The sequence below is a fragment of the Perca fluviatilis genome, chromosome 5 (genome assembly GCF_010015445.1).
Source record: "Perca fluviatilis chromosome 5, GENO_Pfluv_1.0, whole genome shotgun sequence".
NCBI classification, from domain to species: Eukaryota; Metazoa; Chordata; class Actinopteri; order Perciformes; family Percidae; genus Perca; species Perca fluviatilis.
This window is the reverse complement of record NC_053116.1, coordinates 1,703,500-1,715,034: the sequence shown is the minus strand read 5'-3', so window position 1 is coordinate 1,715,034 and position 11,535 is coordinate 1,703,500.

The following is an 11,535-nucleotide window of genomic DNA, read 5'->3' as shown; positions in this document are numbered from 1 at the left end:
AACAATCACAATCCAGGTGGTAAGCTACAGTTCCACAACATTTCTCTGTATGTGTTTCCTGCAGATTTTGAGCAGCTGTTGGTGGTTGAAGAAGAGGTCCCCCCTGAGCAGCAGGAGCCAGACCCCCCACACACACACACACACATTAAAGAGGAACAGGAGGAACTGTGGAGCAGTCAGGAGGGAGAGCAGCTTCAAGGGCTAGAGGAGGTTGATATCACCAATTTCTCATTCACTCCTGTCCCTGTGAAGAGTGAAGATGATGAAGAGGAAGCTCAGTCCTCACAGCTTCATCAGAGACAAACTCAACACAAGGAAACAGAAGCTGATGGAGAGAACTGTGGAGGACCAGAACCAGCCAGGAACTCACATCCACATCCACTTTTACAACCAGAGACTGAAGACCAGACTGGAGACTCTTCTGAACCTGAGACTGATGACAGTGCTGATTGGAAGGAGACCAGAGAACCTCAGTCAGCTTTAAACTCTCTGAAACATGATTCAACATGTAAGAAAACATTCAGCTGCTCTGAGTGTGGTAAAACATTTGGCTTCAAGTCACATCTGAACATACACATGAGAACTCACACAGGAGAGAAACCTTTCAGCTGCTCAGTCTGTAAGAAATCTTTTACACGAGGTGGACATTTACAAAAACATATGAGAATCCACACAAGAGAAAGACCTTTCAGCTGCTCTGAGTGTGATAAAGCTTTCACTGAAAGTGGAAACCTGAAGAGTCACATGATGACTCACACAGGAGAGAAACCTTTCAGCTGCTCAGTCTGTAAGAAATCTTTTACACGGAAAGGAAATTTAGAGTCACACATAAACTCACACAGGAGAAAAACCTTTCAGCTGCTCAGTTTGTAAGAAATCTTTTACACGGATAGGAAGTTTACGGTCACACATGGCAGTCCACACAGGAGAGTAAAGACTCAAGGGCTTTAGAGCTGTTCTTCTCAAAGCCCACGATCTTTAAATGTCCAAAAACAGGGTGCAAAGTTTTGTCAAAAGGGAGGGAGGGAGAGTTAGGAAATAATATAGTATATTATTGTCCACCATGAATGTATCTGTTTAACTTCAGACAGTGAGCTGGATTACCTTTACTCTTTTGCCCAAGTAAAGTATATTTGTAATTTAGTTTCACCATATGACCTGTTTTGAACTATTTTAATTCCATAGATGTTAATTTATTTGATCTGCTGCACTTTGGATCAATAGACTGAGATTAAAAATGATGTCCAATAGATGTTTGTAATGATGATGATGATAGATGTTTTTAAGGGATGCTGTTGACTTAAGCTGCAGATCATCTTGCCTTTGCTGTCTCACAGAACGGTCTAATAACGTGATGATGAAATGATTTCCTTCAGAATGACATTTTCATCCTTTGACACCTGTTGTGTACTTTTCAAAGTGAGTAGTTAAGGTCCTTGTTTCACAAAATTAATATTAAATTTACAGATTGGATGCTCTATATGTAATAAGTGTAAGTATTTATAAAATTAAATATCCAAATTCAGTGTGCAAAGCTTGTCCTTTTGATGACTCAAATGTATACTATACAAAATTGCTTACAAGAACACATTGTTTACAAGAGCACAGATTCTACATAGATCTAGCCTCTTAATTTTGCTCTCAAAGTTCACCAGATTGATGTGTTAAACTTTAAATTCCCCCAGACTCCCCTAGATGATCAGGGGTCCGCTGTATCCTTCTCACCTTTTATACCCATGACCTGTTTGCATGCCTCAGTGGATCAGCGGACTGTAACCCGGTTAAAAAAGCATGAGGTGATGAGTGATGTTTGTAGTATCATTTAAAAAAAACAGAGCATATAAATAGTGTGATTAAAAAGGTTAAAATTAATTTAAAAAGTTATGATAAAAATGTTAAAAGCAGTTTAAAATGTATTCTATGTTTGTTGTTTTATGTAAAAGATAATGTATTTTTGAAACCTGTCTAAACCAGCATTTATGGGGTTAATGACGATCGGCCGGAAAGTCAGGTCTCGGGTTTTTTCAACACAGACGAGAGAGGTAGGAGAGTGAAGCAAAAGAGTGAGCGTGATAGCGATTCTCTGAGTTATTTGTGAAGTAGCTAGTAGTGCACAAACCAATGTGTAACTTGTATCTTATGATTGTATACACAACAACCAGTGAGAAGAGTGACAAGCTGCATATTGAGAAACGGGAGGAATTTCTACACGAGGTTCAGAGACTGTTTACTTTTGTGCTAATGCTAATGCTACTGCTAACGCTAAAGGGTAACGCTTAGCCACCTTGAAGTATAGGCTAGAGTCCGTTTATTACAAGTGAACGAACGTTTTCTAGTTAAAGTTGACTCCCTCAGTTGAACTGGTTGAGGGGTTATCTGTTGTTTTCGACCTGAAGACGGAAAGAGACTCAGACAGAGCGTGCAGCAACCAGGACTTCACTCGTGAGTTTTACTGAAACGTGGAGGAGAAAAGAGAAACCGATGGAGTTTGTGTTGAAACGCTGATCGAGCCTGTTCCGGTGACTGCTGGAGAAAGGACAGGACAGAAACATTAACTCAAGGTATCCTTCATTTTGTTTGCTTGCTGACGAGTGGAAACGGCCATTAAGTTTTGGGCCCCAACGAACACAAGCACCGCATCAGGCCTGCTACGTATTTTTGTTTTAGAATAATTTTGGTTGCCGGCTTTAGACTGCATTAAGGTGTGTGTGGGCCCACAAATCATATTGGTTTAAGTGCCTTTGAAGTTGGTACATTGAGGTTTTCTGAATGAATCCAGTTGAGAGTTAAAAGTGTTTAAATTGTTGATTGTGCATTTATATATGGTACAGTATTTACAGTTGTCTTAAAAAGAGGGACAATTTAGTTGCAGTATTTTCCTTTTGAAATAGAGGGTTATTTTATGTTGAAGGTTTAAAAAAGAACAATCATATCTTTATTTAATTTTATTTCATTGGAGATAATCATTTCTTTAATGAGTAAATAATTGAGATTTATTTTTCTAAAACCTGGTGTTGTGTTACTTTATTATTTACTTGGAAAAGAGGTTAATCATTTTATTCTGAGAGAGACATATAGACACATATGGTTAAAATCTTTATTAAAACTATAGCTTAAAAGGTGAATTTATAGGTAGGTTAGAAAAAACATTTCATGTGTGTACTAAAAAAAGAGAGATCCAAGATAACATTTAAAACTGAGTTTATCAGGGTTAAAACACATTTGATAAAAACCTTAAAGAACCCAAAAAGCGCCTGCCCTCATCAATGTAAATACTGGGAGGGGCGCTACATAAAATGGAGGCACCGCTGGGATAGTCTTGGATTTTTTAGTGAAGAAAAAATAAATAGAGTTAAAAGGTAAAGTGACTAACTAAAGTTACTAAGCTAATTTACAAACAGTATTAACATGGAAAAAACTGAACTAGTGTCAGAGTTAAAACACTGGTGCCGTGGTGAGGGTTTGGATGAGTCTCATGCACTTATGACCGTCGTCCCAGAAGATGTAGAGATCAGTGAAGTGGAAGAAACACTGGGAACTATCAAGTCTTTAGGACGGGTGCGCGTTCGTGGGAGAAACTTCAGTGCAAGACTAAACCAACGGATGGTTTTGTGTGAGAGTAAAGAGACTGTGCAAGAGGAGAGTGTTCCTACTGAAGTTGTGCCTATTGATGGTGGAGAGGCGTGGCCTGTTATCATCATAGGAGGGGCGCCGGCAGCTGCTGAAGAGTTTAATAGTAAACTAAAAGGATTGCTGCAGGCTGAAGGTAAAACCATGGAGGACCTCAAATCATTGTTCCCCAGTACACCCCCGCCCACTAGCTCCACTGAATCCATCCTTCGCGCTGTCGGAGATTTGTTGGAAAAGACAACAAAACCAGCTGGTGGTGGAAGTTATGGTCGACTACGCATGTTCTCGGGAGCGCCGCCAGGTGAAGAACCATTTGATCATTGGCTAGAGCAAGCATGGCTTATGGTGGAGGAGACTGAATGCTCTGATAGAGAAAAAAGACGCAGACTTATTGGAAGTTTAAAGGGGACCGCACTAGAAATTGTGAAAGCAGTGCGGCACGCCAATCCTGACGCCAGCCCAAAGGAGTGCATGGAAGCCCTTGAAAGTGCTTTTGGAAGTGCTGAGTCCGGTGATGATCTCTACTTTGCTTTCCGATTGATGCAACAGCAAAAAGGAGAAACTATCAGATTTCCTTCGACGTCTAGAGAGGTCTCTAGCTAAGGTGATTCAAAGAGGTGGTCTCCCTGCTAGCTGCAAGGATCGAGCCCGACTGGAGCAACTGCTGAGGGGTGCAATCGCCTCAGACCTGATGCTGATCCAGCTGCGCTTGAGAGAAAGGAAGGCTGCACCCCCAAACTTTCTACAGCTGTTGACTGAGATTCGAGCTGAGGAAGAATACGAAACTTCTAGAAAGAAGCTCAGTGCCTCAGTACATCAAGTGCATGCTAATACAGAAGTGGATACAAGGCAAGCTGAGATCCAGAACTTAAAGGCTGAAATAAAAGAGCTAAAGTCAATGGTTGCATCAGTAGTGACCAAATCCACTCAAGTCAAAGATGATTACATGGAGGTTAAAACCATTAGTGCACCGCCTGGCTCTGAGAACCGGCAAGATGCCGAGCTGGCTGCCTTGAAAAAACAACTGAAACGACTAAAACAGAAAACAACCAACAAGATGCCTGAGCAAGATGCTGCGGTTGCTGTTTCAACCATGGAAGCTTCTAAACAGGTCCCCAACTTCCCCAAGGGAACACCGAAAAAGTCAGAAGAGAATTTCTGCTATAGGTGTGGTGAGAGCGGACATTTTGCCACAAAGTGCCGCAACCCTGAGAATCAAGCCAAGGTTATCAGAAAGCTAATTCATGCTTTGAATGTGACAAAAGACAGACAGCAGTCTGGGGATTCCACCACCAATGAAGTTAACTGTGGGGTCAAGAAAAGTGCTGTTACCTCATAGGAGCCGACTGACATCCCGGAAGGCTTGATTGGTCCACCCAGCATAGTACCTGTGAAAGTAAATGGACATTGCTGTGATGCCTTGTTTGATAGTGGCTCTCAGGTCACCATTATCTTTGAGTCTTGGTATCAAACGTACCTGTCTGATGTCCCAATACGCCCCGTGTCTGGTTTAGCCCTGTGGGGACTAAGTGAATCGGAGAGCAGTTATCCATACCGTGGGTATGTAGTGGTCGACATTGAATATCCAGCAAAGGTTGCAGGTGCCGACCAGACAGTGACAGTTCTTGCTCTTATCTGCCCCCAGCCCCGAACTGCAGACCAGACTCCTATCATTGTGGGGACCAATGCCAGTCACATCCGACGTCTTGTACATCAGTGTAAGGACAATGGCATTGACATCACCCAGACACTGGGGATACAAGCATGTTACAGCAACAACAAGCTAACAGCGCCTGGCAAGGCCACAGCCATGGAGGACGAGGGTGATATTGGCTGTGTGTTATGGCAAGGCCCTGGCCCACTGACTCTGCCCCCTGGTGGTGACTGTACGGCAGTCTGCAAAGTCGAGTACAAGCTCCAAGTTGACAAAGAAATCCTGATGGTTGATTTGTCTCCTGTAGCTCCACTCCCAGCGGGTGTGCTACTTCAGCCCATGGTGGTGCCCAGCGAAGAAGTGAACGTCAACCATTTCAGAATCTTGGTCCAAAATGAGTCCTTGACAGAGACAGTCATACCAGTGGGATCAGTTATCGGACATATGTATCTGACAGATGCAGTCACTCCTCTCTCTCCGCCCAAGACAGCTGACTCCGCGTTCGATGCAAATCTGATCAACTTTGGAGACTCACCTGTCTCAGAGGAGTGGAAAGAAAGACTCCGTCAAAAGCTATCCACCAAGTCCCAGGTATTCTCTTTCCAAGAATGGGATGTTGGATTGGCAAAGGGAGTAGAGCACACAATCCGGATGTCAGATCCACGGCCGTTCAGGGAGCGCTCTCGTCGCCTGGCTCCAGCTGACCTGGAAGACGTGAGAAAGCACCTCCAAGAACTGTTGCGTGCAGGGATCATCAAGGAGTCTCGTAGTCCATATGCATCCCCAATCGTGATTGTTCGCAAAAAGAATGGAGCTGTGAGAATATGTATTGACTACCGATTGTTAAACAGCCGAACAATCCCAGATCAGTACACAACACCTTGTATTGATGACGTGTTGGATTCAATGACCGGAAGCAAGTGGTTTTCCGTTCTTGATCTGAGGAGCAGTTATTACCAAATCGCCATGGCCGAGGAAGATAAGGAAAAGACGGCATTCATCTGCCCACTGGGGTTCTTCCAGTTTGAGAGGATGCCGCAGGGGATAACTGGAGCCCCAGCCACCTTCCAGAGATTAATGGAGAAGGCTGTGGGTGACATGAATCTGCTTGAAGTCCTTGTCTACCTCGATGACTTGATTGTCTTTGGACGAACTTTAGAAGAGAGACTTCTTAAAGTCCTTGATCGTCTGGCAGAGGTTGGATTGAAAATCTCATTCGACAAATGTCAATTCTGCCTCCCAAAGGTAAAATACCTTGGACATATTGTGTCGGCCAATGGAGTATCACCTGACCCAGCCAAGATAGAGGCAGTTACAAGTTGGCCACAGCCTACGCACCTGAAGGCTCTTCAATCCTTCTTGGGATTTTGTGGATATTACCGCCGTTTCATCGCCAATTATGCAGCCATAGTTAGGCCATTGTCTGAGCTCACAAAAGGCTATGCCCCAACCCAGCGGGGTAAGAAGCCTGAGAAAGACAACACAAAGACTTACCTCAAAGAGTCCGAGCCTTTTGGTGAGAGATGGGACCAGTCCTGCACCGAGGCTTTCCACAAGATTATCCACTGCCTTACCCATGCACCTGTGTTGGCCTTTGCGGATCCCAACAAGCCATATGTCCTGCATGTGGACGCCAGCTTGAGAGGGCTGGGCGCCGTCCTATATCAGGAACACAGTGAGGGTCTGAGACCAGTCGCCTTTGCCAGCAGGAAGCTAAAGACATCTGAGAGGAACTACCCCGTTCACCAGCTGGAGTTTCTGGCCCTTAAGTGGGCAGTTGTGGATAAATTTCATGATTATTTGTATGGGGTCAGATTTACTGTACGTACGGACAATAACCCTCTTACGTACGTGTTATCGACCGCCAAGCTCAGCGCTGTGGGGCACAGATGGCTCTCTGCCTTATCCACCTATGACTTTGATGTCAAGTACCGACCAGGCAGACACAACACAGATGCTGACCTGCTCTCAAGGAATATGCCTGATGAGAGTTCAGAGGAATGGGAGACCATACCACAGTCTGGTGTGAGATCCATCTGCAAACGAATCTGCATCCCTGGTTCGGCAGACAGTCCACCGAGGTATGTAGATCAGTTGGGAGCTTCGCCTGATTGTGTGCCTGATATTTATGCATTCCCAACTCACCTGGAGTTGAAATCATTGGGACAGATGTCAAAGCAGGAGCTGATGGAAGCTCAGGAGGATGATGCAGACATCCGATCTGCCATACAAGCTGTTAAACATGGCAAATGGCCGGAAGAGAATGGATCCTGTTCAGAGCGCTCTCGTCTGAAAAAAGAGATGGGGAAACTGATGATGAAAGATGGGCTACTCCATCGCTTAAGCAAGCGGCCCTCCGGAGAAGAACTCATTCAACTTGTCTTGCCAAGCGAGTTCAGAGAAGTGGTGCTGAAGTCCACCCATGATGATCTCGGACACCTTGGTATTGAAAGAACTACAGACTTGTTGAGGAGCAGGTTCTTTTGGCCGAAACTGGCATGTGATGTTGAGCAGTACATAAAGAACTGTGGAGAGTGTGTCACATCACATTTCAAGCAATGGACCGATGGATTTGGTATGCATCGATTTTCTGTCCATGGAGCCAGATTCTGCAGGTATCAGCAATGTGTTGGTGGTCACGGATCATTTCACCCGTTATGCTCAGGCTTTCCCATCCCGAAATCAGAAAGCGCAGACGGTGGCAAAGATCCTGGTGGACAAGTATTTCCTGCATTATGGCTTGCCAGCCAGAATCCATTCAGATCAGGGAAGAGACTTTGAGAGTCAGTTAATCAAAGAGTTCTTGAAGATGATGGGGATCCGGAAATCACGGACCACTCCCTACCACCCACAGGGAGATCCGCAGCCTGAGAGATTCAACAGAACTCTTCTTTCCATGCTGGGAACCCTGGGCTGTGAGAAGAAACGGCAGTGGAGCAAACATGTTGGTTACTTGGTTCACGCCTATAACAGTACCAAAAGTGATGCTACGGGTTACTCACCCTATTTCTTAATGTTTGGCAGAGAAGCAAGGCTTCCAATAGACTTGTGCTTTGGAACCTCTCCTGATGGCAAAGCTGATGGTGGCCATTCACACTATGTAGCCAAGCTAAAAGACGACTTGCAAAGAGCTTACGAGCTTGCCTCTGAAGCGGCCTACAAGACACATCAGAGGAACAAGAGATCCTATGATGAAAGAGTGGGATTCCAGACACTGGATATCGGCGACAGAGTGTTGCTAAGGATCTTAGGATTGAAAGGGAAACACAAGTTGGAGAGTCGTTGGAGTCCTATCCCTTACGTGGTCCTGGGAAAGATGCCCAACCTTCCAGTGTACAAAGTTAAACCGGAGGACGAGGAGGAGGAGTCAAAACTCTCCATCGTGATCATCTTTTGCCGATTGGACAGTTAGTGAGAATGCCAACAGTGGATACTGAGGACAAGTCACATGTGAAGACAAGATCAAGAACAAGAGCTGAGACACAAAAGAGATCAAAGAAAGTCTTACCTGAAGTACAGGAAGCTCTTCAAGAGTTGCAGTTTACAGATTCCTCTTCAGATGTGGAGTATTATGGACCTGGAAAACCATACAGTACTTACCTGAAAGAGATCCTGACAAAAGAAAGAGATACTGCTGGACAGTCAAATCTCATCCAAGATGATAGTGATTCTTCTCAACAGTCAGAAAGAAATCCTGCTGAGGATAGTTTGTCAGAGGGAAACAGTTTGGAGGAGGAACATCACAGTATGAGAGAAGAGGATGGAGATCAAGATTCAGTTCCTGAGGAAGAAACTAATGCAGAGACTGATAACCCTTGCCACGATGAGCATCCAGAGACAGTCACTAAGACAAAAGTGATTAGCAAACCTGAAAACCGTCCAAAAAGGATAGTGAAACCAGTTATCAGGTTAACTTACGATGAGCCTGGTAGGGCAAAAGATCAGCCTCTCACTATTGTGCATAGAGGTGTTATTATTAAGATTGGCAAGAGTTGAGTTAAGTTAAACTAGTCATGCACCTTTTCCACTAGTACATCTTAAAAAAGGTAGAGTTCATTATGTTTGATGAGGACATCAAAAACCTTTAGAAGGGGGAGGGTGTAACCCGGTTAAAAAAGCATGAGGTGATGAGTGATGTTTGTAGTATCATTTAAAAAAAACAGAGCATATAAATAGTGTGATTAAAAAGGTTAAAATTAATTTAAAAAGTTATGATAAAAATGTTAAAAGCAGTTTAAAATGTATTCTATGTTTGTTGTTTTATGTAAAAGATAATGTATTTCTGAAACCTGTCTAAACCAGCATTTATGGGGTTAATGACGATCGGCCGGAAAGTCAGGTCTCGGGTTTTTTCAACACAGACGAGAGAGGTAGGAGAGTGAAGCTAAAGAGTGAGCGTGACAGTGATTCTCTGAGTTAATTTGTGAAGTAGCTAGTAGTGCACAAACCAATGTGTAACTTGTATCTTATGATTGTTTACACGACAACCAGTGAGAAGAGTGACAAGCTGCATATTGAGAAACGGGAGGAATTTCTACACGAAGTTCAGAGACTGTTTACTTTTGTGCTAATGCTAATGCTACTGCTAACGCTAAAGGGTAACGCTTAGCCACCTTGAAGTATAGGCTAGAGTCCGTTTATTACAAGTGAACGAACGTTTTCTAGTTAAAGTTGACTCCCTCAGTTGAACTGGTTGAGGGGTTATCTGTTGTTTTCGACCTGAAGACGGGAAAGTGACTCAGACAGAGCGTGCAACAACCAGGACTTCACTCGTGAGTTTTACTGAAACGTGGAGGAGAAAAGAGAAACCGATGGAGTTTGTGTTGAAACGCTGATCGAGCCTGTTCCGGTGACTGCTGAAGAAAGGACAGGACAGAAACATTAACTCAAGGTATCCTTCATTTTGTTTGCTTGCTGACAAGTGGAAACAGCCATTAAGTTTTGGGCCGCAACGAACACAAGCACCGCATCAGGCCTGCTACGTATTTTTGTTTTAGAATAATTTTGGTTGCCGGCTTTAGACTGCATTAAGGTGTGTGTGGGCCCACAAATCATATTGGTTTAAGTGACTTTGACGTTGGTACATTGAGGTTTTCTGAATGAATCCAGTTGAGAGTTAAAAGTGTTTAAATTGTTGATTGTGCATTTATATATGGTACAGTATTTACAGATGTCTTAAAAAGAGGGACAATTTAGTTGCAGTATTTTCCTTTTGAAATAGAGGGTTATTTTATGTTGAAGGTTTAAAAAAGAACAATCATATCTTTATTTAATTTTATTTCATTGGAGATAATCATATCTTTAATGAGTAAATAATTGAGATTTATTTTTCTAAAACCCTGTGTTGTGTTACTTTATTATTTACTTGGAAAAAGGTCATCATTTTATTCTGAGAGAGACATATAGACACATATGGTTAAAATCTTTATTAAAACTATAGCTTAAAAGGTGAATTTATAGGTAGTTTAGAAAAACATTTCATGTGTGTACTAAAAAAAAGATAGATCCAAGATAACATTTAAAACTGAGTTGATCAGGGTTAAAACACATTTGATAAAAACCTTTAAAGAACCCAAAAGCCTGCCCTCATCAATGTAAATACTGAGGGGAGCGCTACAGGACCACTAACATTAGACCCAGCCCACTGTTCAGCTCATTCTCTGTAACTGATGCAGCATAAAAGCACGGCAGAACCAGCCAGCCAGCCGGTGTTAGTTGGCTAACGTTAGCTTCCTAACTCCGCCTTAACGTTACCCCCCTCGACACATCGAGGCCCTCTGTGTGTGTGTGTATATATATATATATATATATATACATATAAAATTAAAAGACTTGTAAAAAAAAAAAATGTAAAAACAATAACTTATTTCACCAGTAAGTTCCTGTTAAACGACAAAAACAAACAAACCACTGGATGGGAAAAGGGTATTTTACAATAACTTTGAATGCAATGAGGCGAGTTTCAAGTGAACGCAACATTTGTTGTTTTTACAACAACAGTAGCTGCACACTGTCATACGTTCCTCTCCAATGAAGTACACACACTTTTACACCGTTTAGCTGTCAGCATTTTAACTGTGTTTACCTTAGCTGCTAGCTAACGATAGGCTAACGTTACCTTCCTATCAAGTGTAGTGTTTACTACCGTGACATGCAGCGATGTTTAGGTTGCCTCTAACGTCCGCTTTCGGAGCATCAGAGAGAAGCGCAGGCATTTCAGTGGCACCGAAAGCCACGTTGCAATTTGGTCC